The following is a 22721-nucleotide window of genomic DNA, read 5'->3' as shown; positions in this document are numbered from 1 at the left end:
AGTTTTCTGTGTTTTTACTGAGAGTTCAGAATTGTCTCTCATAATAAGTGAAATTTATTTATAGGTTCTTGAGAGATTGAGAGGTCTTTTCCTCCTGATAGGCAGTGCGGTCCATTAATTAATGTTGCCATAGCAGATCCCAGGTAGCTTGGAGTTGATATTTGTTGTTCTTGATGTTGTTGGCATTGGAATTCATAGCATTGAGTTTTCTTGGTTATTTGCCTGAGTGTATTAAGGAGTTGCTCATGAGGTAGTTGCCTGAGGAGCCTCAGGTACCAGGCACTTCTCTTTTGGGACATTTCTTCCCCTTAGGTATAGTAATTATGGAAAAGTGAATTCAGCTAGGGAAAGCAGAAGTAGGAGTAAGAATTGGTCTGAATTTACAAGCGACCCATGTTTGATCATTTTCACTCAACTTTCCTCATCCTTTGGGAATTTCTACCAAATTCATAAACATTAAGGCTAAAATTCAGTCAAACATTTTGTTTTTCCTTACAAAGACCTATAGAATATGTATGGAGTTACTGTTATGTAATTTTGTCTTCAGCCTCTCTTTTGCCATTGCATGCTGTCGTGATATCAGCCAAAAAGCCAGACTTTTAAACAAAAACACTAATAAACCATAGAACATATCTTAGACAATCTTAATGCAGCAAAAGCATATTTGGCAGAATTTCTGAAGCAATTCCATGACTGGTATTTCTAATAAATTAATCTGTTTAGATATGCTTTGGGTACTTTTCCTGGCAAAGTAGTATATTATGTAACTGGAAGAGACTAACTCAGACCTTGGAATTAGCCTATGACTTTGATCTTACATAAATGATTTTCTTCAACAATGTTTCTGTTTAGTATCTGAAAAAAATCCAGCTTTATTCAAGAAAGTTTTTTGCTGGACAGTTTTCTGTGTTTTTACTGAGAGTTCAGAATTGTCTCTCATAATAAGTGAAATTTATTTATAGGTTCTTGAGAGATTGAGAGGTCTTTTCCTCCCATCTAGAACATCCCTCTGCAAACACTAAATTATAATGTTTAATTAAACTGTGAGGATTCAGAGAATTGAGATATAAAATAAAGTACAAGTATTTATGGACACTTTTCAATCCATATATGGTATTATGCACCTACTATGTTGGTGCATAATCCATATATGGTATTATGCACCTACTATGTTGGTGCCTAGCACATAACATGTAGTTTATTCATTCAGTGAGGATTTATTGGGTGGCTCTGGTTTGCCTGGGCACTATATTAGAGTATACATGTACTTACATATAGTAAATGCTGTAATAGAAATATGTATTAAATGGCGGTATAAGGTGATATATGTTCTTTGGAGGCAGAGATGGACAAGGAATTAGAAAAGAAACTGAAGAAAAGTTGACTCTTGAATTGGAGAGTGGAAGATGAATAGGATGGCTTGGGGTTGGGGAGAGGTGAGGAGCACTTTTGGGAGAAGACATTCTAGGAAATGAATGGAAGTACGGTGCATTTTGAGGGACTGCATGTAGCTGATATTAGAACATAGGGTGCCTGTAGAAATGACCAGAGAAGTTGTGATAAAAGCTATGTTTTAAGAATATTATCTGGAAGGAATCTGTTTCTTTTTTTTCCCTTACACCTACAGTACCTGATCTTCCTAGGTGGTCTCCCATCCAAGTACTAATCAGGCCCGACCCTGAGATCAGACGGGATCGGGCATGTTCAGGGCGGCATGGCCATAGACTTGGAAACAATCTTCGGATGGTTTAGACTGGACAAAGTTGGAGCTGGAAAGCCCATTCAAAAGTCTGCTGCTGTAATCAGGCTGTGAATGACGGGATAGACAAAATAGGTGTGCATGTGAATGAAGAAGGGAAAACCTGAGCATTGGTACCTAAGAAGAAAAGGCAGGACTGGGATTTAAATTGGTTCTTATTTGGATCAGGGACCACTTTGAGATTCTTATGAAAACTGTGGATTGTTATTCCAAGAGAAGTCCATATGTATATCCATATGTATATAAACAAGAACAGGCAGTTCCAGACACCCATTCACAGATTGTCAGCTCCGTGGATCCCTGGTTCAGAATCCCTTGGTCAGTAGAATGATGGAGAGAAAAGAATAACTCTCATGTTTACTAGAGCCTGGGAATTTAGTAGCTTATTGGTGCAGCCAACAGACTAGGCTAATTGGGTAGAGTATCTTGTGTCATAGAAGGATATATTGAGATTTTGGGGGTGTATTGAGATTTCCCTATAAGAATAAGAACAGTGCATTTACTGCTGGTGTTAATTGTACATGCACTCTGCTTGAGACTGCCTGAAGTAGGATAAAGCATAATAAAGCATACTACTTGACTGGATGCAGGCTCTAGATTAATCCTAGTAGAGCTGCAGTTTCAAATGTAGTGTGCCCTGGTTTAAAATGCTCTGACCAATGATTTGATTTTCCTTGCTTTGTCTAAGAGGCTACAGTCTTATTTTATATCGTTAGTCTTGACTTTAGGCATTTAGTGGGCATTTATGTTCTTAATCTTTGATGAAAATGTGACTACTGGCTGGAGGCCAAGAATGATGCTGAGAAAAAAAAATGTGGATTATTATATCTAAGCAGGTCCTATGTCTATACATTTAATGCCTTTACACTCATATGTTTCATATTTTTTTTTGACAGAAGTCTTAAGCAATAATTTTGGCATCTGAGGAGTCACTTGGAGAATTTCTTGGATTCCCAAGAGCACTGATAATTTGTAAAACAGGTTGGAAGGGGATTGTGAAATCAGAGTCTGTCTTCTAGGTGTGTGAGGTCATATTGTCTTGCTTCCCGTCTACTAGATTAAAACCACACCTCAGGCTCCAGGAAGCCGACTATGCACCTGGTTCGAAGAGATTTTGTATCCTGGTATTTAAGTTATTTTTGTGTGTGTGTGTGATTTCCATCTGAAAGCTCATTGGTGAGGAAGGTTTACGGGAACTTGTTAGAAATGCAGTGTCTCAGTTCCTGCTCCTAAATTACTGAGTCTTCGTTTTAACAAGATCCCACAAGTGATTAACATATGTGTTAAAGCTCCAGACTTACTGGACGAGTTCACTCACCTACTGTACAGGACCCTGGGCTCTCAGAGCTCAAATGCTTAAGTCAAGGCTTTTCCCATTTGTTTTCTACTTAGAGGTGATGGGGAACATCTGGTCACCATCTTTCATATACAAATTTTTGTGGAATTAAAGATGATTTAGGTGCCTCTTAGCCTTTTCTTTTTAAGCCTAATAATTGAAGTTTGTATAATCTCTTTCCTCATAGAGAAGATTGTCTTTTAGCTTTTCATCCTGTAATGCCTCTGGTCTCTTGTTTCCTAGATGATTTTTAAAAATATTTCTAAAATGAGCAAAATATTCTTATTAAGGTCTGTTGTTAAAACCAAATAACTCCCAATCTATGTATTTTATGTTCTTACTCTTAAGATCTAAAGACATTTGGTTTTGGTTCCGTTTGAAAGGTTATTTTTTAAGCAGTAAAAATAGCAACTAATTCTTCCTTGAAGGAACTTCAAACCCAAAAAGTACTGACCTCTCCTGTTTCTGAAGGATGGAACGAGTTGACAGGTGATCTTTGACATCTCTTTGCATTGGGACTTCGGGCTTATTTTAAGAGAAAGAATGAAAGAAAAGGAATCAATAAAATTAATAAAGGGAGCCAAGAAGACAGGGAAGGGAACTAGATGAATAATCTAAAGCAGAACTATTAAAAGTCAGTCAAATGGGAAATAAGTTTAATGTTGGTGATTGTTTTATGAATCTTTTGGGGACTCAGAATTCCTTGAAGAATTAACTTTTTTCCTCTTGATTTTGGTGAAAAAAAAAAAAAAGCCATAAAATATGTCTTCCTCAGTTATTTTACTTTTTAAGCATCATGGATTTTTTTAAGGCATTGTTTTACCTTTTGGGTGGTTTTAGTCCACACATCTTTGAATTTAAGTTGTAGCTCTAAATGAGATGCGCTTTAGTTTTCTGCAATAAAGTATCCTGTTGAGAAAGGGACTGTAGTCAAGGTAGTATCTTTTAAAATGATTCTTAAAATCATGCCTCTTTAGAAAAAAGATGTTATTTGTGTAGTTTCAGACAGGTATTAGAGCTGGAGAGACTTGGCATATTCAGGATTTATATAACATCTTGTCACAAAGGGAGGAGACAATAGTAGTTAATTCATTAATTATTTCCAATCATATATACATAAGGTCATAGGTTCAGCATTACTTTGCTGGGTTGTAATTTAATGAACCTGAAAGTCCGAATTAGTATCTACAAAAGCCATGTGGCTGATTGGCAAATAAGACTTGGACAAACACACGTTATACAATTAAATTATAGTCTGCTCACCTTTAAGTATGGCTTTCTTTGTATAGTAATGTCTGTATACTTGGTGTCCTGCCATCGCTATTTCATTTAATTGCATCACTGTTAATCCACAAAATTTGTAGGTGTGATAAGGCTGATAGGTGAAGGAGGTAGAGGTTCATTTGTGCAAACACTGCATGCCAATTATCTAAGCCACTAAGACATGCAATTTAGCTTTCCGTGACTGGACATGTATATAGTTAACAAGAAAGCATTTCTCTCTTTCCCTAGGCAGGCACATGGGGTCTGAGTTAGTGTGAAAGAATGCAGGGATATGGAACCTCAAGGTTGCTCTTACTGCAACTGTGTTCCTTGGAAAACAGCCATCAGCCTCTCCCCTCCTTTTTTTTAAGATGAGGAAGAAGCTTATTTTCTAGTGGTATTATAAAATCAGTAATAAATACTTCATGATAAGGCATTTATATCAAATGATAAAACTGTTCTTTGGTTATTTATATGCATCTCCTTGGGACTTCTTGATTTTTGTAGTTTTGTTGGCTGCTGCTTTGCTCTATATTATGAGTGGGCAGTAGAAGATGAAGCCTTAGGGGAAGATGAGTGGATGGAGAGGCAAATCAAATAAGTGATTTGACTTAGTTTAACAAAGAAAAAGTTCAGATGCCTAAAGACAGTTCGTGAACACTAGTTATGGCCTTATATCCCTTCAAATAATATGAGTTTTTATTAGCATTAGGGTTGCTGATGTTGAGTTGATTGAAGTGAATTTTCAAAAATAAATTCCAGCATCTATAGATACTGTAAAGAAGATGGTAAATGATAGGACCTGGGTTGGTCACTTAGGAATAATGCAGTCTTTGCAGAGAAGAGTTGATCAAGAAGTGAGGCAAGTCACTTGAACCATTGGAAGAACGAAATTAAAAGTCATTCAAAAACAGAAGATGCTGCACTTTCATTTCAAAGTTGAGTTAATCAGGAAGCATATTAGTAACCTATTGCTGTGCAACAAATAACTTCAAGTCCTAGAGGCTTTAAACAATAGTAAACATTTATTATCTCCATTTCTGTGGGTCAGGACTTTGGGTGGTTCTGGCTCAGGATGTCTCATGAGGTTGCAGTCATATGAAGGGGCTGAAGGATTTGCTTCAGAGGTGTCTCATTGACATGATTGCTAAATTACTGCTGGCTGTTGCCAGGAAGCCTCAGTGTCTCTCAGGGAGTTTCCATAGAGGGCTTGCATGTCCCCACAACATGGCAGTTGGATTTCCCCAGAGTGAGCAAGCAATCTGAGAGGCAGTAAGATGGAAACTGATATTTTTTATTACCTGTCCTTGGAAGCCCTACATATTCATGTCTGCGATGTCTAGTTGGTAACACAAGTCAGCCCTGTTCCTGTGGGTGGTAACTGCACAGGGCATGAATACTAAGAGGCTAGGATCATTGGGGGCTGTCTTGGAGGCTGGCTACCATAGAAGGACACCCGATTTAAAAAAAAAAAATCTTAGATGCTTTTATCTTTCTAATGGTAAGTCAGATAATGCTAATTTCCAGCTTCTTTAAGCTCACACTTGGTGTGGAGTATATGGGAGACAAGAGATCTCAATGCAGTGGGGAGATACCATATATACCTTAGGGTAAGGATTTTTATGTGACTAATGAAAGTATTTTAATTAATACAAATATATGTACTAATTGGCATGTATTACTAGCTTATTAAATTTTGTAACCCTAAGATTATTCTGTAGGGAGACAAACGATAGTTAGAGTTCTACCAACAGAGTCTAATTTATTTAGTATGTGAGGCAGATTTATGGTTCATAATGTATTCATTATATGAAAGATTCTGTTAGAAGTTTGGTCAGTTGCCTGCCCTAGGATAGCTTAAATAAACTCTGTACAGCATCCATTATGAATTGATAGTTATTCTCTTTATAGTTGGAGCTTTTGGTTTATTTTTACATTTCTAGTTTGGCATAGGGCCCAGGGGACGAAAGCTCATTACTACATCTGACAAATGACCCATCTCACCTATATATTTTTGGGATGCCTTCTCCATGTTACTGGAGAGTTTTCATTCTGTGCTCACTCACCTTGGTAAAGACCTTGACCACTCCCATTGTACTTTAACCTTGGCAAGGTCTTTATGGCTGACTTTGCACTACTTTTGAGAACTTCTTTGCCGTTTCCTCTGGGCAGCCTTTAACTTTTTACCAGTTAAAGGCAAGAGCCATTTCTCTCAACAAATTGTGGTTAATTACAGTCCATATTCCAGTCATCTGAGATGGAGCTGCGTTCTCTAGTTTCATTGAAGACTGTTTAGCTCCTTTTTTTGCTGTTGTTGGCTGATAAAATCTGAGGAAGAGGCAAATGCTCATTTGAGGATAGGAAGAGTCCTTTGTCGTCAAGGAGAGTTGTCTGGGAATCAGAAGACATGAACACTATTCTCATTGTATTATTTGAGCTAGGTTGGGTCTATGAGGGAATATGGCGAAGTCAGACAGCCATGGACCACTCAGTGATCAGGTTCTAAGTTCCAGCCTTAACACTAACTGGTTGTGTGACTTGGAACAAGTCAGTCAATCTCTTTGCACCAGTTTTCTGGTCCATAAAATAAAGGTTTAAACGAAGTTATCTTTACTACCTCTCTGCCTCTAAAATTCTGTTAAAAGTTGGCTGTTCTCCTTGTAGGTCATATGCAAAGTTATGAGACTAATTATGTTTAATTCTTCAATTTGAGTTTTTGAGAATCTTTGTAAAGAAGTTTTTTGGGCATTTAGTGATAATAGGAGAAGTCTGGTCCCTCATGACGCATACAATAATTGGAAGATTTTTTTCCATAAACAATTTAGGAGAATTTGACTTTATGTCAGAAAGTGGATAGAGGAGTAGAATTGGGTTTGGTGTTTCTGAAGCACTTGGCTCAGTGTTATTTTAAAGGAAATCCTTAGGTGGAGAGTATTGTTTTTAATTCTGGAATTAAAAATGGGAGTCCAGTCTCATTTGAAGGATGTCTCTACTTCATAGTATTATTTTGCACTAAAAATCAGGGCACATGATTGGATGAAGATGTTCTGGGTTTGAGAAAGTAGTCCGGGTGATGTTCTTTGCATTCAAAAGAATAGAATTTCCTAGATGTTGTGATTGGTTATGTCGATGTAAGAAATGTCCAAACCTGCGGAGAATTTTTATGAGTTTGTTCTAGCCAAACTGATGACAATTGCTGGAAAGCAAAATCTCAACAGATGAAGAAAATACTCCGGAGGATGGCAGTTTTGCAGCTTATTTTAATTATATTAGAATAAAAGGACATGTAGGGAGGGTTCCATGAAGTCCATTGGTGTTAGGTTAAGGCAATGGGAAAGGACAAAGTGAGCTATCTCCAGGATTGGATAAGAAGGCACAATGGAGAAACACAGAGTCCTTTTTTATTGGTGGGTACAGGATAGTTAATAATTAACATTTACAGTACAGAGAGTTGATATGCGGGGAACAAGATAACATGAGGGGTTCTGTGGTCTCCTGCTCTGGTGCCAGTGGATGTGCCCTGAAGGGTCTGGAAAAGAAGATTACTCTGACATTTCAAAGATATGTTATCTTAGATGCAGAAAGACAATGGACAGGTTCACTTGAGGTAAAGCTTGACCTTTGTCAAGGAAGCTACAGGCCTAGGATGTGGCTATCTGCTATGACCTTTTTTTAGTTAGGAATTTTTATGTTCAGACCATCCTATGTAATTACTTTCAGTCTCTGAGTTTGTAAGGCTTGCCACGCAGGCCTCCCCTGAGCTTGCCAGCTTTAGTAAGTGGCCCCTTTTTTGTCCACAGTTCTGTGGACAGTGGGAAAGGATATTTGAAGCTATGGCTGATCCGCATGATTCTGGGCATATAGAAAGAAGCTTTGCTTCTAGGTACTTTCCCTCTTTGTGTTGATGTTCAAGGTAGAAATATCTCAGTTATGTTCATTACATTAATTGTTCTCTGTTAATGACTGGAGATACAGGTTTAGCGCTAAGAGAAAGAGGCTGTTGCTATTGAACTGGAACTATAGTTTTCCATTGGTGGATTTGAGATATTGTTATTACAACTTTGTGTAGATATATATAATCACACACGAATATATACATATATGTGTGTGTGTGTGTGTGTGTGTGTGTGTGTGTGTGTGTATATATATATATATATATATATTTATATTACGTCTCCAGTGGGTGAAGTTCTTGGCTGAGTTTTATTACTTTTTGGTGCCCGAGAATGGTTATTACCTATTCTTGTTATAGAACCTTTAAATGGAGGAAGACTTTTGAGATATTCTCAGTTTGCAAATTAATGGAGATGTAGTAATCTATATCTAGAGCACTGACCAGATGTTGCAGGCCAGATAATTTGAGTCCTGTCCACCACTCACTGCAGACCAGCTTCTCCATCAACAATAGCTCTCCAGCCTCTGAAGGAATGGGCATTTTAATTAACAGTTTAACTACACCTGGGCTGGGTTATATCTCTTTTGGGCTCCTGCCATTGCTTTGTTATGATTATCTTAGGATTTTAAAAAAAGTATAATTTGCATACCATAAAGTTCACCTTTTTCAAACCTACAGTTGAGTGGTTTTAGTATATTTACAGAGTTGTGCAACCATTACCAATATTTAATTTTAGAGCATTTTTATTACTCCATTGTGAAACCCCTTACCTGTTAGCAGTCACTCCCCACTGCCCTCTCCTCCTAGCTCCTAGCAACCTCTTTCTGTCTTTATAGGTTTACTTATCTTGGATATTTCATACAAATGGAGTTATAATATGTAGCCTTTTGTGACTTGGTGTCTTGCACTTAGCATGATGTTTTTAAGGTTCATGAATGTTGTAGCATGTGTGAGTACTTCATCCCCTTTTAATGGCCGAATAGTATTCCATTGTGTAGATATACTCCAGTTTTTAATCCACTTATCAGTTGATAGACATTTGAGTTGTTTTTACTTTTTGGCTGTTATGAATAGTGCTGCTGTGAATATTCATGCACAAGTTTTTGTGTGGACATATTTTTTTGAGTGTAGCTGTTCTTGCTTTGTTTTTAGCAGAAGTTTCCAGGACTGGGAACCTTTGAACTCTGTATACATCTCTGGCCCTGTGGAGAGGAGAGTTCCTGTGTAGTCAGATCTGCCCTGATGATTCTACAAGGGGTCAGATGGACTGCTGGGAACTGAGGAAGGAACTTTGAGCCAGTGATGTCTGAGGAATGGAGAGCACAGGCATAGTGTGATGTGGCTTTGAGTGTTCACCTGTCAGATGCCTTACCTGTAGGGGAAGAGTGACATTACCACTGAAAGCAGTGACCCTCTCCAGACATGAGGTATGGAAGAGCTGTGCTAAGCTATTCCTTTGATGGCTCACTGCCTCAGAGGCAGCTCTGCTATAGCGCTGAAAGTAGGAAGATCTGTGAGACAGCTGGAGAAATGCAGTTGTCATCGCTTTCTTGGGAATGGGGGGTTATAGTTGCATGATTAGGACACCAGTGAATTTCCAGCATTCTAGGTGAAAAGTACCAGATGTTGGAAACTTGGGGGCATATGGTTTACCACTTCAATGAAAGTCTGAGGAGCAGAGGGGTGATAGACACATTGAAAAAGAGGCAGTTTAGTAGTGAGGAAATAACCTGCTCTCTGAAGTTGCATAGATCTGAGTTGGAATCCTGCTTTTGCCAGTCTCTCTAGAGTTAATAGGAATGGTGATGGCTACTTGTCAGAATTGTGGTGAAGATAAAATAAGACCACAATTGCAAAGTACCTGTCATAGTGGCTGACACATAATAGATTATTTGTAAATATTAGTTATTTCTCTTTTCATCTGGTTCATAGCTGAGTGAGCTTCTAGATAAAACTCTCATCTTGGAAAGAGATTGAGATGGAAGACAAGCCAGCTTGTAACTGTTAGAATTTATTTAACCATGCACCAAGCTGTCCCTTCACTAGATCTTGAAGGTTTGTGTCAATATTAAAATTCTTAGGTTTCTGGTCTTATTTTTAGACTTGTAGGAATGAATCTATCTTTTAAAGAGTTCTCGATGAAATTTAATGAACTTCCTTACCTTCTATAGCTGTTTTTCTCCAACATGGTAGCCACCAGTACCACACGTGGCTATTTAAATGTAAATTAATTAAACTTAAAACAATAAAACCAAAAATTAAATTTCTCAACTGCACTAGCCACCTTGCAAGTGCACGAGAGCTATAAATGACTAGTAGCTGCCTGGACAGTGCAGATATAGAATATTTCTGTCATCACAGAAAGTTTAGTTGCCCACTGCTGTTCTTATTCTATAGAATAAGAAGTAGGAACTTCAGTAGAAGCTGAAGTTCCTTACATTCATTTTATGAATCTATTTGTGGCTAGAACTATCTCATCCCTTCACTTTGGATTGCCAACATGATTGATATCTAAAGTAATGACTCATAATAGTTTCTTTGTTCAGACATTTGTTTCTCAGGTCTCCTTAAAATTTCATACTTAAAGATACAAGATAAATTTAGCCTGTATTCACCCTATACACAATCTCATCAGCTCTCCAGACCTCTACCAAGTCATAGGGATCTATTTGCTTTTGGGTGAAAGTTTATAATGTTGCAATCATCTTTTCAAATAGGGTCATTTAAAAAGAATACATTTGAATCGAATTTGCTCTGAATTGTATTTAACGCTTTAATAACCATTTCCATTTATGAAAACTTCTAAACTAGCAGGATTTAGACATTGTTTTCAGAATTCCAGTATTTTTCTTAATTCTGAAATGACTGTATCCAAATGCTGGTGTGGACTTACAATCTGTTAGGTTGGTCACATTTGCATGTAAGTAACTAGACATCTGTCATGTGTATTTGATTTCATGTTTAACCTACTCTTTTGTTTTTCTTTGTATTTTCTTTTCAGCATTGGGTTAGCAGTCGGAATACCTAATGTTTATTCTATCACCCCAAATCCCTCTCTTGCTACCTTGTTTATTAAGCATTGTCTGTGTGAGTTGCTGAGGATGCAGAAATGATCACAATGTGGTTTCTGTTCTGGAGGGGCTCCCAGTTCCCTCATGTGTGAAGTTGGGGATATTAATACACGGCCTGTCTGCCTTATTGCTTTGTTAGTGGATTTACTGAAAGCTTAGATATGAGACACTGTGTGGACTGCTCATTGTTACACAAACAATGAATTATTAGCATCCTTTTTAGTAGGATAGGTGGAAATGTGGGCTATTAGATTCTTCATGGAATGAGTTTTCTAGAGAGATTTTCAAGAATGAGGAGAGATGTGCCTTGGAGCCAGTAAGGTAGGAGGATATATTGCAGATGTTGAGAGGAATGATGAGGGAAGGGCTGAATGGTACAGCTATGAAACAAGCCTAGGAAATGGAATGGAGGTGAAACCCAGCTGTCTGTATCTCTGTTTTCTTACGCTCTCACGTAGGAGAAATAGGAACTTGAGATCTGCAGAGTGATGTTGAGGAAGGAGATTGGTTTAGAGACTGATGATGGCATTTTAAAGATCTATATGCTGGGCATGAGCCATTTAAGTCAGAAGGTACTCTCCTACTTTAGGACAGGTGCTGGGATATGGAAGCTCGGGATACAGTTACAGCACCATGTTGGTTTCTTGGGCAACCCATTATTAGTTCTTATAGGTTGGTAGTAAACTCTGCTGTGACTGTTGGATAGTCTGTTTGCAGTAACTTAAAACGCTGATGGTTTGTGGTGAGGCAATTGTATTGTTACGTTTTACTGATCTCAGAGTTGGGTATCTGGGCCATCTTGATATGTATAGATCAGTGCTGAAGTGTGTGAAGTGTAATATCAGAATATGATTAATACTCCATCATTCGTATGCTTAGCTCTTAATCCTTTAATTTTGCTTTTAAACTTATATCTCATATTTTTAAGGATGTTAGCATATAATGTTTTAGTTTTCCTTTTAAAACAAATATTTTAACAACTTGCTGAAAATGCAGTAGTCATAGAAGGGAATGTTTTGCATCAGGTTTAAAAAATTATACTCTGTTCCTGAGACCAGATGGGTGCCACGTTCCTAGCTTTGCTGTGGTACATGGAGTGCTAGGAAAACTTACCGGAAATGGATGTCTAAAACATTTGGGAGGATGGTGATATTATTGTGCATTTTGACGTGAGTCTCAAATAGATAATAGGGCACAAGGACATGGAAATGATATAGAAGTGATAGAAAGATTTTTATTTGAAGGGCTGTCCCATACTCTATCTAGTTGATTCTTTCTCTTAGATGTTATAGTGATAGAAAAAAATAATGAAATCTATGAAAATGGAGAGGTGAGTGAGAATTTAGTAGCTTTATGAAAATGTCTGCAGATATATAAATTAGAAATAGATGGAGCTATATCAGAGGTAGGCCTAGATGTGGACAAAAAGGTGAGTTAAAAAATGTTTCTGCTGCTACCCTTTGAATATGGACCTAGTTAATTGATAATAGTCACTCCCTGTTTGCTACTTGTATAGCACTCATTGCCTTTTAATTATTGTGGCTGTCTCCTCCTGGGCTTTGAGCAGCCAAGAATAAGGTCAGTTCATCTTTGTATCCCTAGCATCTAGCATGGTGCCTGGCACCTAGGAGTTATTCAGCAACTATGAGTTGAATGAATGAACCGTTTATATGTGCAAAATCTGATCCCTGTGTTTGAGCCAAAGGAGCCCATTGTCAACCTTGGCGAGCACACTGCTGGGAAAGCTTTCTGCTTGTGTAGCCATCTAGCAGCTGAAGTCTTTCCTAAAAAGTGAAAACAAACACTTTCAGATGAGTCATCTTTCTGATCTTTATTAAGGCAGCAGTATTGTATCCACACTCTCCTAATTGTATATGGTAACTTCTCAGAAGTTTATGAGATACTTTCTTGTAATCTTATAATATTTCACACTCCTGAGAGAACTGGGAATAAAGTTGAAGGGACTGCCCTTTCTTCCCTCCATATCCTGGGCTCTCGCACCTCTGCTCAGTTTTTCCCCTTCACTTGGAATGCCTGTCCTCTGTGGTCTGTCTGCCCTTCGGCTGTCTTCTAATAGATTGCTTTTGAGGTCATCTCCATCCTTCTAGGCTGAGCTTATATCTAACTTGTCTAAAAAGACTATCTTTCGAATCACTGGGGAAAAAAATATTTTTTTCTCCTGCCCCATGTACCCAATACAGTTGGTTTGCAGATGAATGTGTAGTTTTGCATAGCATCTATTGTACTGTACTGTGTCTGTGAAACCATACCAGTTTGAGAACATGGAGGATAGCAACAATGGTATAATATTGGCATTAGTAGTTACTAGTGGTTTATGGCAGATTACTTAAACTGAACCTTAGTTTTCCCTTAAGCAAAATGGGAACTTGGCATGACTAAGTGGGAGAATGTGTGTGATGCTTAGGAATACCTCTTCTAAGGTAAGTGCCTAATAAGTAGAGGTTCCTTCCCTTTTCTTTGTTTCAAATGGTATAAATGAACCTTGTTTTGAAATCAAGAGTTGCTGATCTCACCAAGCCTGGTCAAAGGATATTGATTGCTACATATTTGTCCTCAAGAGGAACCTGACTTTTTTTCTGAATTGCTGTGGGTTTTATTTAAGCACACGGGATTGGTATTACTTAAGATTATAGTTCAAGAAAGACTCGTACATAGCCTGAGAAGTAGAAATGATCATGAGAGCAAGGCACATTGAAGACCTCAGCCATGGTGTATTTCATAAAGCTTGGCTCGGTGTCCAAGGCTTCCCTAAGAAGAGGAATTTCGTGATCTTTGAGTCACACACACCCTTTGCCTTGAGGCCCCTCAGAAGGGGAAGCCAGATCTCCAGGGATGCTCACTGCCGGGGAAGCAAGGAGAAGAGCTTCTTGTTTGAATGTCTTTGTTCACAGCGGAGATCTTATTTGAAGTTCTTCTCTTCATAGAAAAGAGCAGAATGGAAACTCGTTTAATATTCCTGCCCTTGGGGTTCCCACTCGGCATGCGGTGACAAGAGTCATAGCTTTTATTCTGGATTCTGAAGCGACAGTTGTTTTATTTTTAAAAATGCATCTCACGGTGTTGAGAAAGTGAGAACTGTTTCTGTGAACTTCCCAAAGGCGGGTACTCAACTCACTTGCTGTGGCATTTAAAAAAAAAAAGTTAAAATGTAGTAATGTTTCAAATGGACTACTTCTAGAAGCCATATAACTCCTGATTAATTAGCATAACAAATAGCAAAACAGGTCTTTACACACATTTTAACTATTTTGTCCTACCTTTTGAAGCGCTTAATAGAAGGTAAATGTACTTATGGAAATGACATGCTTAGTGGAAACACATACACACGAATGGTTCCCAGATAGCTGACTTACCCTTAAGATAGTGCTCAATTTTGTATGGAGGTTTTCATGCCGGGCAATCGCGTTTACTTCTGTGCAGTAGACTTGCCTTGATCAGGATCATAGGGGAGATTGCCAGTCATGAAAGTGTGTGTGTATGTGTGTGTGTGCGCACGCACCTTCACGTCCTCTGGATGTCCTGAAGTGAATTAGCCTGGATTCTCCACTAGGAGCTCCTGGGAGGCTTCTGTTGTCATGTGTGGGAGACCTTTTCTGACCCTCTTCAGTGCTTTCTGGGTCCTTCTGTGAAAAGTGGACTTTAACAGAGGCTAGAAAAAAGGGAGTCCACCCACCTCCACAGAGAGCCTGATGCCAACAGAGGCTGGCCAAAGAGGCGCTTTTGGCTTCGACTCTGATTGCATTATTAAGGCTCTTAGAAATAGGAGTGTAATGAGGGAGGACCAAGAGGGCAGAGCGAGGTAATTGTCTTAATTTCTCGGAGGAGAGATGCTAATGTTAATTTACTTCCCTTCGGAACTCTGGGAAAGGGCAAAGCAAGAGGGACCAGGAAATCTAGACGGAACCTTTTAGATGTAGACCTTTGAGAGGTAATACTTTTTTTTTTTCTTTTATAGTTTTGGAGGCAATACTGGGTTAGGCTCTAAATTTGGGTTTTATAACTTTCTTTTATAAAATGAATTTTATTTTCCATTTTGGAATTTGTTTCATGCAGGGATAATCATCTGTTCTTCATGCAGAATGTTAATAAGCTTACCTATATAAAACTCTGAATGTAGTAAATACTTCATAAGAGATAGCTGGTATTAATAATAGTGTAATTATAATAATGTTACTATTATTAAATGTCCAGAATGGTTATAACAGACCTGGTGCTCTTTTTCCTTTGAAAATTACTGTAACAGTTAACCTTAGAAAGCCAAGAAAGTCATTGAAGAACTCCTAGCCATCCCCAAACTTGGAGAAAGTAAACTAGGACATTTCTTTCATCTTTGAGGATCTTGATTATTTATGGTGAAGAAATGAGCAAGAGTCATCATGCAGTTTGATCATTAGCATCTGTTTTGTTTAGAGAATTTTGACATCATACACTAGGAATTTGTAGAACAGTTCGTGTGTATGTTTGTTTTTTTTTCTGCATCAGGATAGCAAGCATATGTTAAACAGATATAATCCTTTACGTTTCTAGAGTTACATATATTGTCAGAATTTTATCTAGTAGAAGCTCACTCTTGGCTGGTATGCATTTGGCATTGCCCTTTGAGTTAATAAAGATATAGGAATATTAATTACCACTTACTGAATGTCTACTTTCTACTTATTTAATTTTCATAGCAGCTCTGTAATGTAGGCATCGTCTTTTACAGATGAGGAAACTGAGATTCTGAGGAGTAAAATAATTTGCTCAAAGTCTTGTGGTAGATTAATAAGTAATAGCACTCAGGTTGGAACCAGGAATTCCAAAGCCCGTTTTCTCTTTTGTTACTTAACTGGTTGAACGTACACATTTTCCTATATTTCTTTTCATGCTGCCTATCCTCACTCTAGAGTCTGGATTACCAGTGTGGATCCAGTAGAAGTTGGGAATGTTGAAGTGGGGCTTGGGCCTTGGGCTATAGCATAGGCATCAGTGTTGCTGACCAGGCTAGGCCACGGGATGATTATGGGTAGAAGTCAGCTGGTGGGAAGTATGGTCTTATAGGTGGCTGACATTATCAAAAGGTCAGCAGAGTCCTCTTGATCACTAACTGGTCCCCCAGGACAGAAGCACAGCAGGAAACTCCAAAGGCCATGCTCTAACTCCTTGGTGACTCAAACAATGAGAATTTGAATCCAGAGGCTTCACAAAGGGCGGGGTTGCTCCTGTATTCTGCTGGTGCCTCTTTGCTGAAAGAGTTAACAGTGGCCCTGTGAACAATGAAGCATCTGTTTTTGGTGCTAGCGTCTAAATTGAAATTGAAGTGATTTGCTCTTGATGTTAGTTGGCAGGTATATTCTCTTCCTGAGAGTAAGGATGAAATAGAATCCCATCCAGAGAAGGCAGAAGGGAGGGAGGGAGACTGGGGGTGAGAAAATGAGCTCGACGGGTTTGCAGAGCACTTGTGGCTTTGAAGCTCAGGCTGAGGCCTTTTACTTCTTAGTGTTCTCACAAATATGCTTCCAATAAAAACAATTCGAAAGGCACAATATAAAATTCTTCCATTTAAGAGTACCTTGCTGAGATCTGCGGGAGTTGTTTAAACTGTGCTGTGATTAGAACCATACCCTGTGAATGTGTAATATGTTGTCAGACCAGATGGTCATATAATGTTCACTGTCCTGGTGAGTTTGAATTAAGGACCTCCTCATCTCTCCTGCGAAAGGGGATGGGGGTGGGGGTGGAGGTGGAGCCTTGGCTGGGAAAGGTAGAGTGAGGCAAAATATATCTTTGAGGGGCAAAATTGAGTTCAGCTGATTCGATCTCTGCAGTAGTTTTCCCTAGCAGTCTTGTCATTATTTGTTGCTTTTTACTATTAATTGGGGTTTTAGTCACATGCTTTGTGGTTTGTTTATGAAGTTTTTATTTAAATGACTTATGAGAACTATCAAAATAGTTGCTCTTAAGGACTAAATTATGTTCTTTTGTGGATTTTCTTCAGATGACCAACTTAACCATGTGAAAATGCTTCAATAGGCTGACTGCCAAATCGTGCTGGAAGGCTTTTGGGCGTGTCTTGATTTATCTTTCTTTCACTCCTCCTGGATGCACTCAGTCTAAGTGGCATACACTCAGTGCTGTAGACAGCAGTCTGTGCTTCAGCATCTCAAAGGTAGAAGTGAAGTCCCCTACTTCTCTTGAGTGGAAGATGCTTGCTTGTTAATAGATCAGAGAAGAAATTAGAATATCAGAAAAGGTTCCATCATTGGTGACAATAGAAGGGAGAACAATTTTAGGGAGACAAGAAAATGAGATGAACTTATCTTTGTACTAGCATACCTTGCTGAGATTTATTATTAGCATCGTCGGGGTGGTTATCTTGGAATTTGTTCACCAGTGGTCTCAACGAAAGGGAAGAAGTAATGAACGGAGTTCTACCTCTGAACTCTGATCCTGGGTGCATGCTTTCATCCTTGATCTGTAAGTAGGAGTGTGCATGGACTTCACTGAATGTAAACCTCTGCTTAGAACCTCTCTTAGCTCACTTGTGTGATGCTTCCTTATTAAAGGATCTCTGCTGTTGCTACTCATGTCTTCGCCTTCTCCCTGAGAATGTTATACCTTGGTAGTTAAATTATGTGATTTAAAAAATACTTCAATTTGGTAGGGTCACTGCATGTGGTAAGTAGTTTGGCCATTCATTAATTCATTCAACAAACTTAGGGCTTCAGTTGATCACCTTTTAATTATTGGTCTCCTTTGCTAATTATCTTTGATTTTCAAGCTGTTGACCTTAAATATGCCTGTCATCTTTCTCTATAGGACTTTGGTGACCCTACTTTTCAGCAGTTCATTGTCTGTCTGATGATATTGCTTTGAGGCCTGAGGTGGTTTTCATTGACTTAGATAGACTCAGAAGCAAGTTACAATAAATCACTGACTTTTGACTTCCCCCCGCTCCCCATTTCTGTATTAAATATTTACCATAGTCTAATTAAATACATTACGTAGTAATACAGAATGAAGTGGTTTCTATTTTCAGAGTGTATTAAATTCCTCTCAACAATAGGTGGAGATAAATTTCATTGGGCAGTGGTCCCCAACCTTTTTGGCACCAGGGACCGGTGCTCCTATGAAGATCTAATGCCTGATGATCTGAGGCGGAGCTGAGGCAGTGATGCTAGCGCTGGGGAACAGCTGCAAATACAGATGAAGCTTCGCTCCCTTGCCTGTCACTCACCTCCTGCTGTGTGGCCTGGTTCCTAACAGGCCCAGACCAGGTAGCCTGGGGGCTGGGGACACCTGTTTCTGGGCACAGTTTGCCGTTCTTTCTTCCTGCATCTTCCTCCCTCTTCACCATTTGTCCAGGAAGCTTGGATGATGGGTAAAAAAAAAAAAGTCATGAGGGAGGACTGGTTCCCAGATATTTCATGAAAAAGTGTGGCTTGTCCTGGGGTTAAGCCCTTCCTGTGAAATAGGAATGAGCTTTACATTGCTTTGTAGGTGACCACACTATGTACCTGCCTTACGAGGTCTGGATCACATAGTAAAGCCTAAGCCATTATCTATAAAGTCTGTGCTGTTGCTAAGCTCCTGTAAAGTTGTAGTTGGACGGACCACACTGCAGTTGCAAATGATGATTTTGTGTCATCTCTGTTCGATGAGTGGCTAGACTAAGTTTCTACCCTAGACAGATACTTTTTTTACTGACAGCACCAGCCTAAGGCCTTGCTCTTGTAGTAGGCCTTTGATAACTGTTTAAATTTAATCGCTTGCTGACTTGTTGAATACTGAAGCGTTATTAGTTTAAAGCTAATATGTTGTAGTTGAGAACTGTTATTCAGTCACAAAATAAAAAATTCTTTTAGTCTAAAAAGATGTGAAGTATAAAACAAGTTATAAAATAAGCCTAATGGAGGAAGATTGTGACTCGGGAAACCTGGATGTCCTGTTAATACTGCATTTAATAGCGGAGGTTCAGTTATTTTATTGAGTTGGAACTCCATGCACAATTGTTTTTAAACATTTTTTTTGTTGAATTGTCAAGTGAAGGTCTGATTAACAGGGCAGAATGCACCATGTGAAATATGTTTCTCTCAAATATAGTGCACAGAAGACAATGTCTCTCTCAAATATAGTGCACAGAAGACAAAATTCCTTGTTGGCCAGTCCCCCTTCTCATGGAATGAGAAGAACAATCAGTCATCTGAAGACAGTGTTGTCTTGTGCTTGGCAGGTTTGGCCTTAATGAGTCAATCTCTTTGGACCTGTCGAAAACCCAGCTTGCTGTTCGTATATCTGTGTTCCCCTGGGCTTTCCTCCTTTTCTGATACGTTTGGGGAGTACTGTCTGCTAGGAAGTTTGAACTTCGGGTTCTAGGTGGGCCATGGACTGATTCTGGGAATCACCCAATGCAATTAAAACAGTTTATTACCAAACACATATTTTAGTTGTAATTAAGACAATATTTAATCTTTAATCATTAAATGTGTGCTTTCATTTATGTTGTTTGTTCCTCGCATTTGTCTTTTGAGCTAGGTACCGTAAACCTAGAGATCCATGATTTCCAGGATTAATGTTGTGACTATTACTGTCCATAGATGCAAGAGCTATTTTTGGATTCTAGAACCTCCACCAACACCTTATTGAGATGCTCAAGGTAATGATCTCTGATTTTAAACTAAGACATTCTCCACCTTCCCTTCAAAGTTGTTCCGGTGTTAACCATCAAGGAGTCCTTTTTCATATCTGCCCTGAATGCCTATAACTTTGCACATTTTCATCAAAATTTCTTTTTTTTTTGGCTCTTTATTGAAAAGCTTTATTGTCCTGGTAATTAGGTAATATTTTAAGAATTAGGAAGCCTCTGCTTTAACAGCTTTTCTTAGAAGACAAAGATTTATAAAAATTCTAGTGGCATTTATTTTGCACTTCCTAGTAATGCCACTTAGAGCTGAAAAGCCATAATTGAGATGAGCTCTCACAGAGGAAGAAAATGCTTGTGCACTAAGGATCAATTAAAATGACTCAAGATAAGTGATCAAAGAAGTATTATCTTCACCTCTCTTCTGCCTGAACTAGAAAGCTATCTATAGCAGCTGAATAACTCAAGTGCCTAATGTCACCACAGGTTTTGTTAATTGCTGATTTTCTAATGCCATTGCAGGACTTTCTGATAGTTTGTGCACAAGTCTGCAAAACAAAGGAAGCTAGTGTCACTTTCTAAGAGAGATTTACGAACTAAAGTGCCATTAGAACCAATGAACCAGATATTGAAAATTACTGAGGTTGTCACATTGGTGGATGACTGTGCCTGTCTGCTTTTCATTTACAGAGCTCATGACTGTTTTTAAGTGAAAATGATTCCCTCGGTCTTCACTAAAAATGAGTGTTAAAAATATCCAAGTTAGTTATACTCTGGTTTCTCTTCAGATCCTATAAATCTTTCACCTTTTACTAAAGATTTTTGTGGAGAGGAAAAATATCAAAGTTAGGGTGGCCAGCAGTGTCCGAGGCAATAAATACTAAAGAAACTGAGTCATGAGTAAAATAAAAATATTAACGTTCATGGCTTCTTTGGTTAGGGTCTAAAATGCTGTTTCCCGATTCAGACTGTACTGGGAGGTGGTACGAATGAACGGAACATTTTTAATTTCCCAAAAATGTTCACAGTGTATGAGAGAGATACTTACTTTGTCTGAAGACACTTAAGTATTTAACTCAGAATTCTTACATACCTCTTGGAAATTAGAATTGCTTTATTTCCTATTTGTGATGCTAAATTATAATGATTAAAGTAATTGTTCAGCTAAGGCATGAAAACATGTGACTTTTAGGAGACAAAAGTAGTTAGAATATCAACAACTTTCACACCCTGGTTTGAAAGGATTGTTACTGTGCTTTCTTGGCTAAGCCGAAGCATGAATAAGTACAGTAGCAATGGTAACCACGCCCTTGTTGTGTCATATTTTTTCAGTTACCATCTGTTCTTGCAGCTTTAGATAAAGCACAGATTCCTGACTTAAAACCTGAATTACGGCACTGGGTCTTGGTGAATTGTTCCCAAAAGTGGAAGTCAGTGTCTAAATTTGATTTAGCCACTGGTGTCTTTTGGGCAACTTCACTTTGAATCCTAAAAGTTTGACTTAGATAATGCCAAGTGAACACCTTAGAAACTAGTAATGACCTTCTGGGAGATTCCGATTGAACGTTCAGAACAAACAGGGTTAAAAGAGACTTAATATTTTAGAAAGCAATTACCGAGGAACCAAGTGAGTACAAAATCACTGAAGGCAGTGGAGATGATTGAAAGGAAATGCATAAAGGGAGAACTGGGAGGAGCGGAGTTCACCAGGGAATGTTTTTTGGGTACCAGGTTGAGAAGCTTTGTTGAGATGGAGAAGGCATGGAGCATACAGGAAGACATGACGGTGGGAGTAAAACTGAGTACTGGGAATAGCAGGTTGACTCTCTTTGGTTGGCACCATGAGCATTTTAGATTAGCTGAAAATAAAGTTAATTTTATTCTAAATGAGATGTCTGCTTTACTTATTTTCTAATAGGGCTTATGAGTGTAGTGACTTTGAAGCAAGGATAGTTAGCAGCACTATCTATGGTACCAAATCTTTGAGGGTCACATTATTGATTCAGTGATCATTTCGCTGTTTGACCTTTTAAAATTGGCGTTTTCCTGCTACAAGCCTTTATATGTTTTAAAATAAATCAGAGTAGAGCCCTTGCCAGAATCTTTTCGGAAATAGTGAACTTAGAAGATAAAAAAGAGTGGGAGCTAGAAACTGATTCTTTTGAGCTCCATGGAGTCTGGAAAGCACAAGTCTCCTCTCTTTCACCTCCTTGCTTTCATTTGCTAATTACCAACCTCACTGCTCTTTGAAATAACTCATTCTTTAATATGGTTTAAATGAGATTCCCTACCTAAAACGACAGCTATTTGCATAACATATTAGTTGTACCTAAACATTGTGGAAATTGTTTTCTTTTATAACCTTGCCTTGTAAAAAAAAGTTTGACTTTTCGAATCCTGTTTCCTCATCTTTTGTCAGAATTCTTTTTGAAGTGATCAGAGCCACTCAGGTCCTAATTTGTTGGGTGATTTAGGGTAAAATCGTTTAAGCCTTTGAGATATACTTCTCTCTCTTGCCAGTCATCAGTTGTGGGAAATCCCTTTTCACCTTCCTTGTTGGGTGATGGGGAGAATGACTGAGATAGTTATACCTTTTATCCCCCTCTCCAGATCTGTTCTCTGCTCTCCTTTTGGGTGGGCAGTGGTGTTGACTATGTCCCCCAGGCTTCCTGGCTCTCTGGCTTCCAGTTGGATCGGCCAGTTGGAAGACGTCAGGAGAGCTGAGGTGGGGAGGAGAGAGATACCAGGCATCATGA

The 22721-nt window shown here is 38.6% G+C and overlaps 1 protein-coding gene and 1 pseudogene across 4 annotated transcripts in view; both read left to right on the top strand.

Moving 5' to 3' along the window:
* FMNL2 (formin like 2) overlaps positions 1-22721 on the top strand; it is a 270355-nt gene that overhangs the window by 21959 nt on the left and 225675 nt on the right. The window lies entirely within an intron of this gene.
* On the top strand, positions 20734-20816 carry LOC111739852 (annotated as a pseudogene).

The sequence above is a fragment of the Pteropus vampyrus genome, unplaced genomic scaffold (assembly GCF_000151845.1).
Source record: "Pteropus vampyrus isolate Shadow unplaced genomic scaffold, Pvam_2.0 Scaffold2, whole genome shotgun sequence".
In the NCBI taxonomy this organism is placed as follows: Eukaryota; Metazoa; Chordata; class Mammalia; order Chiroptera; family Pteropodidae; genus Pteropus; species Pteropus vampyrus.
Note: the sequence above shows the minus strand (reverse complement) of the source record. Positions and strands in the feature narration are given on the sequence as shown.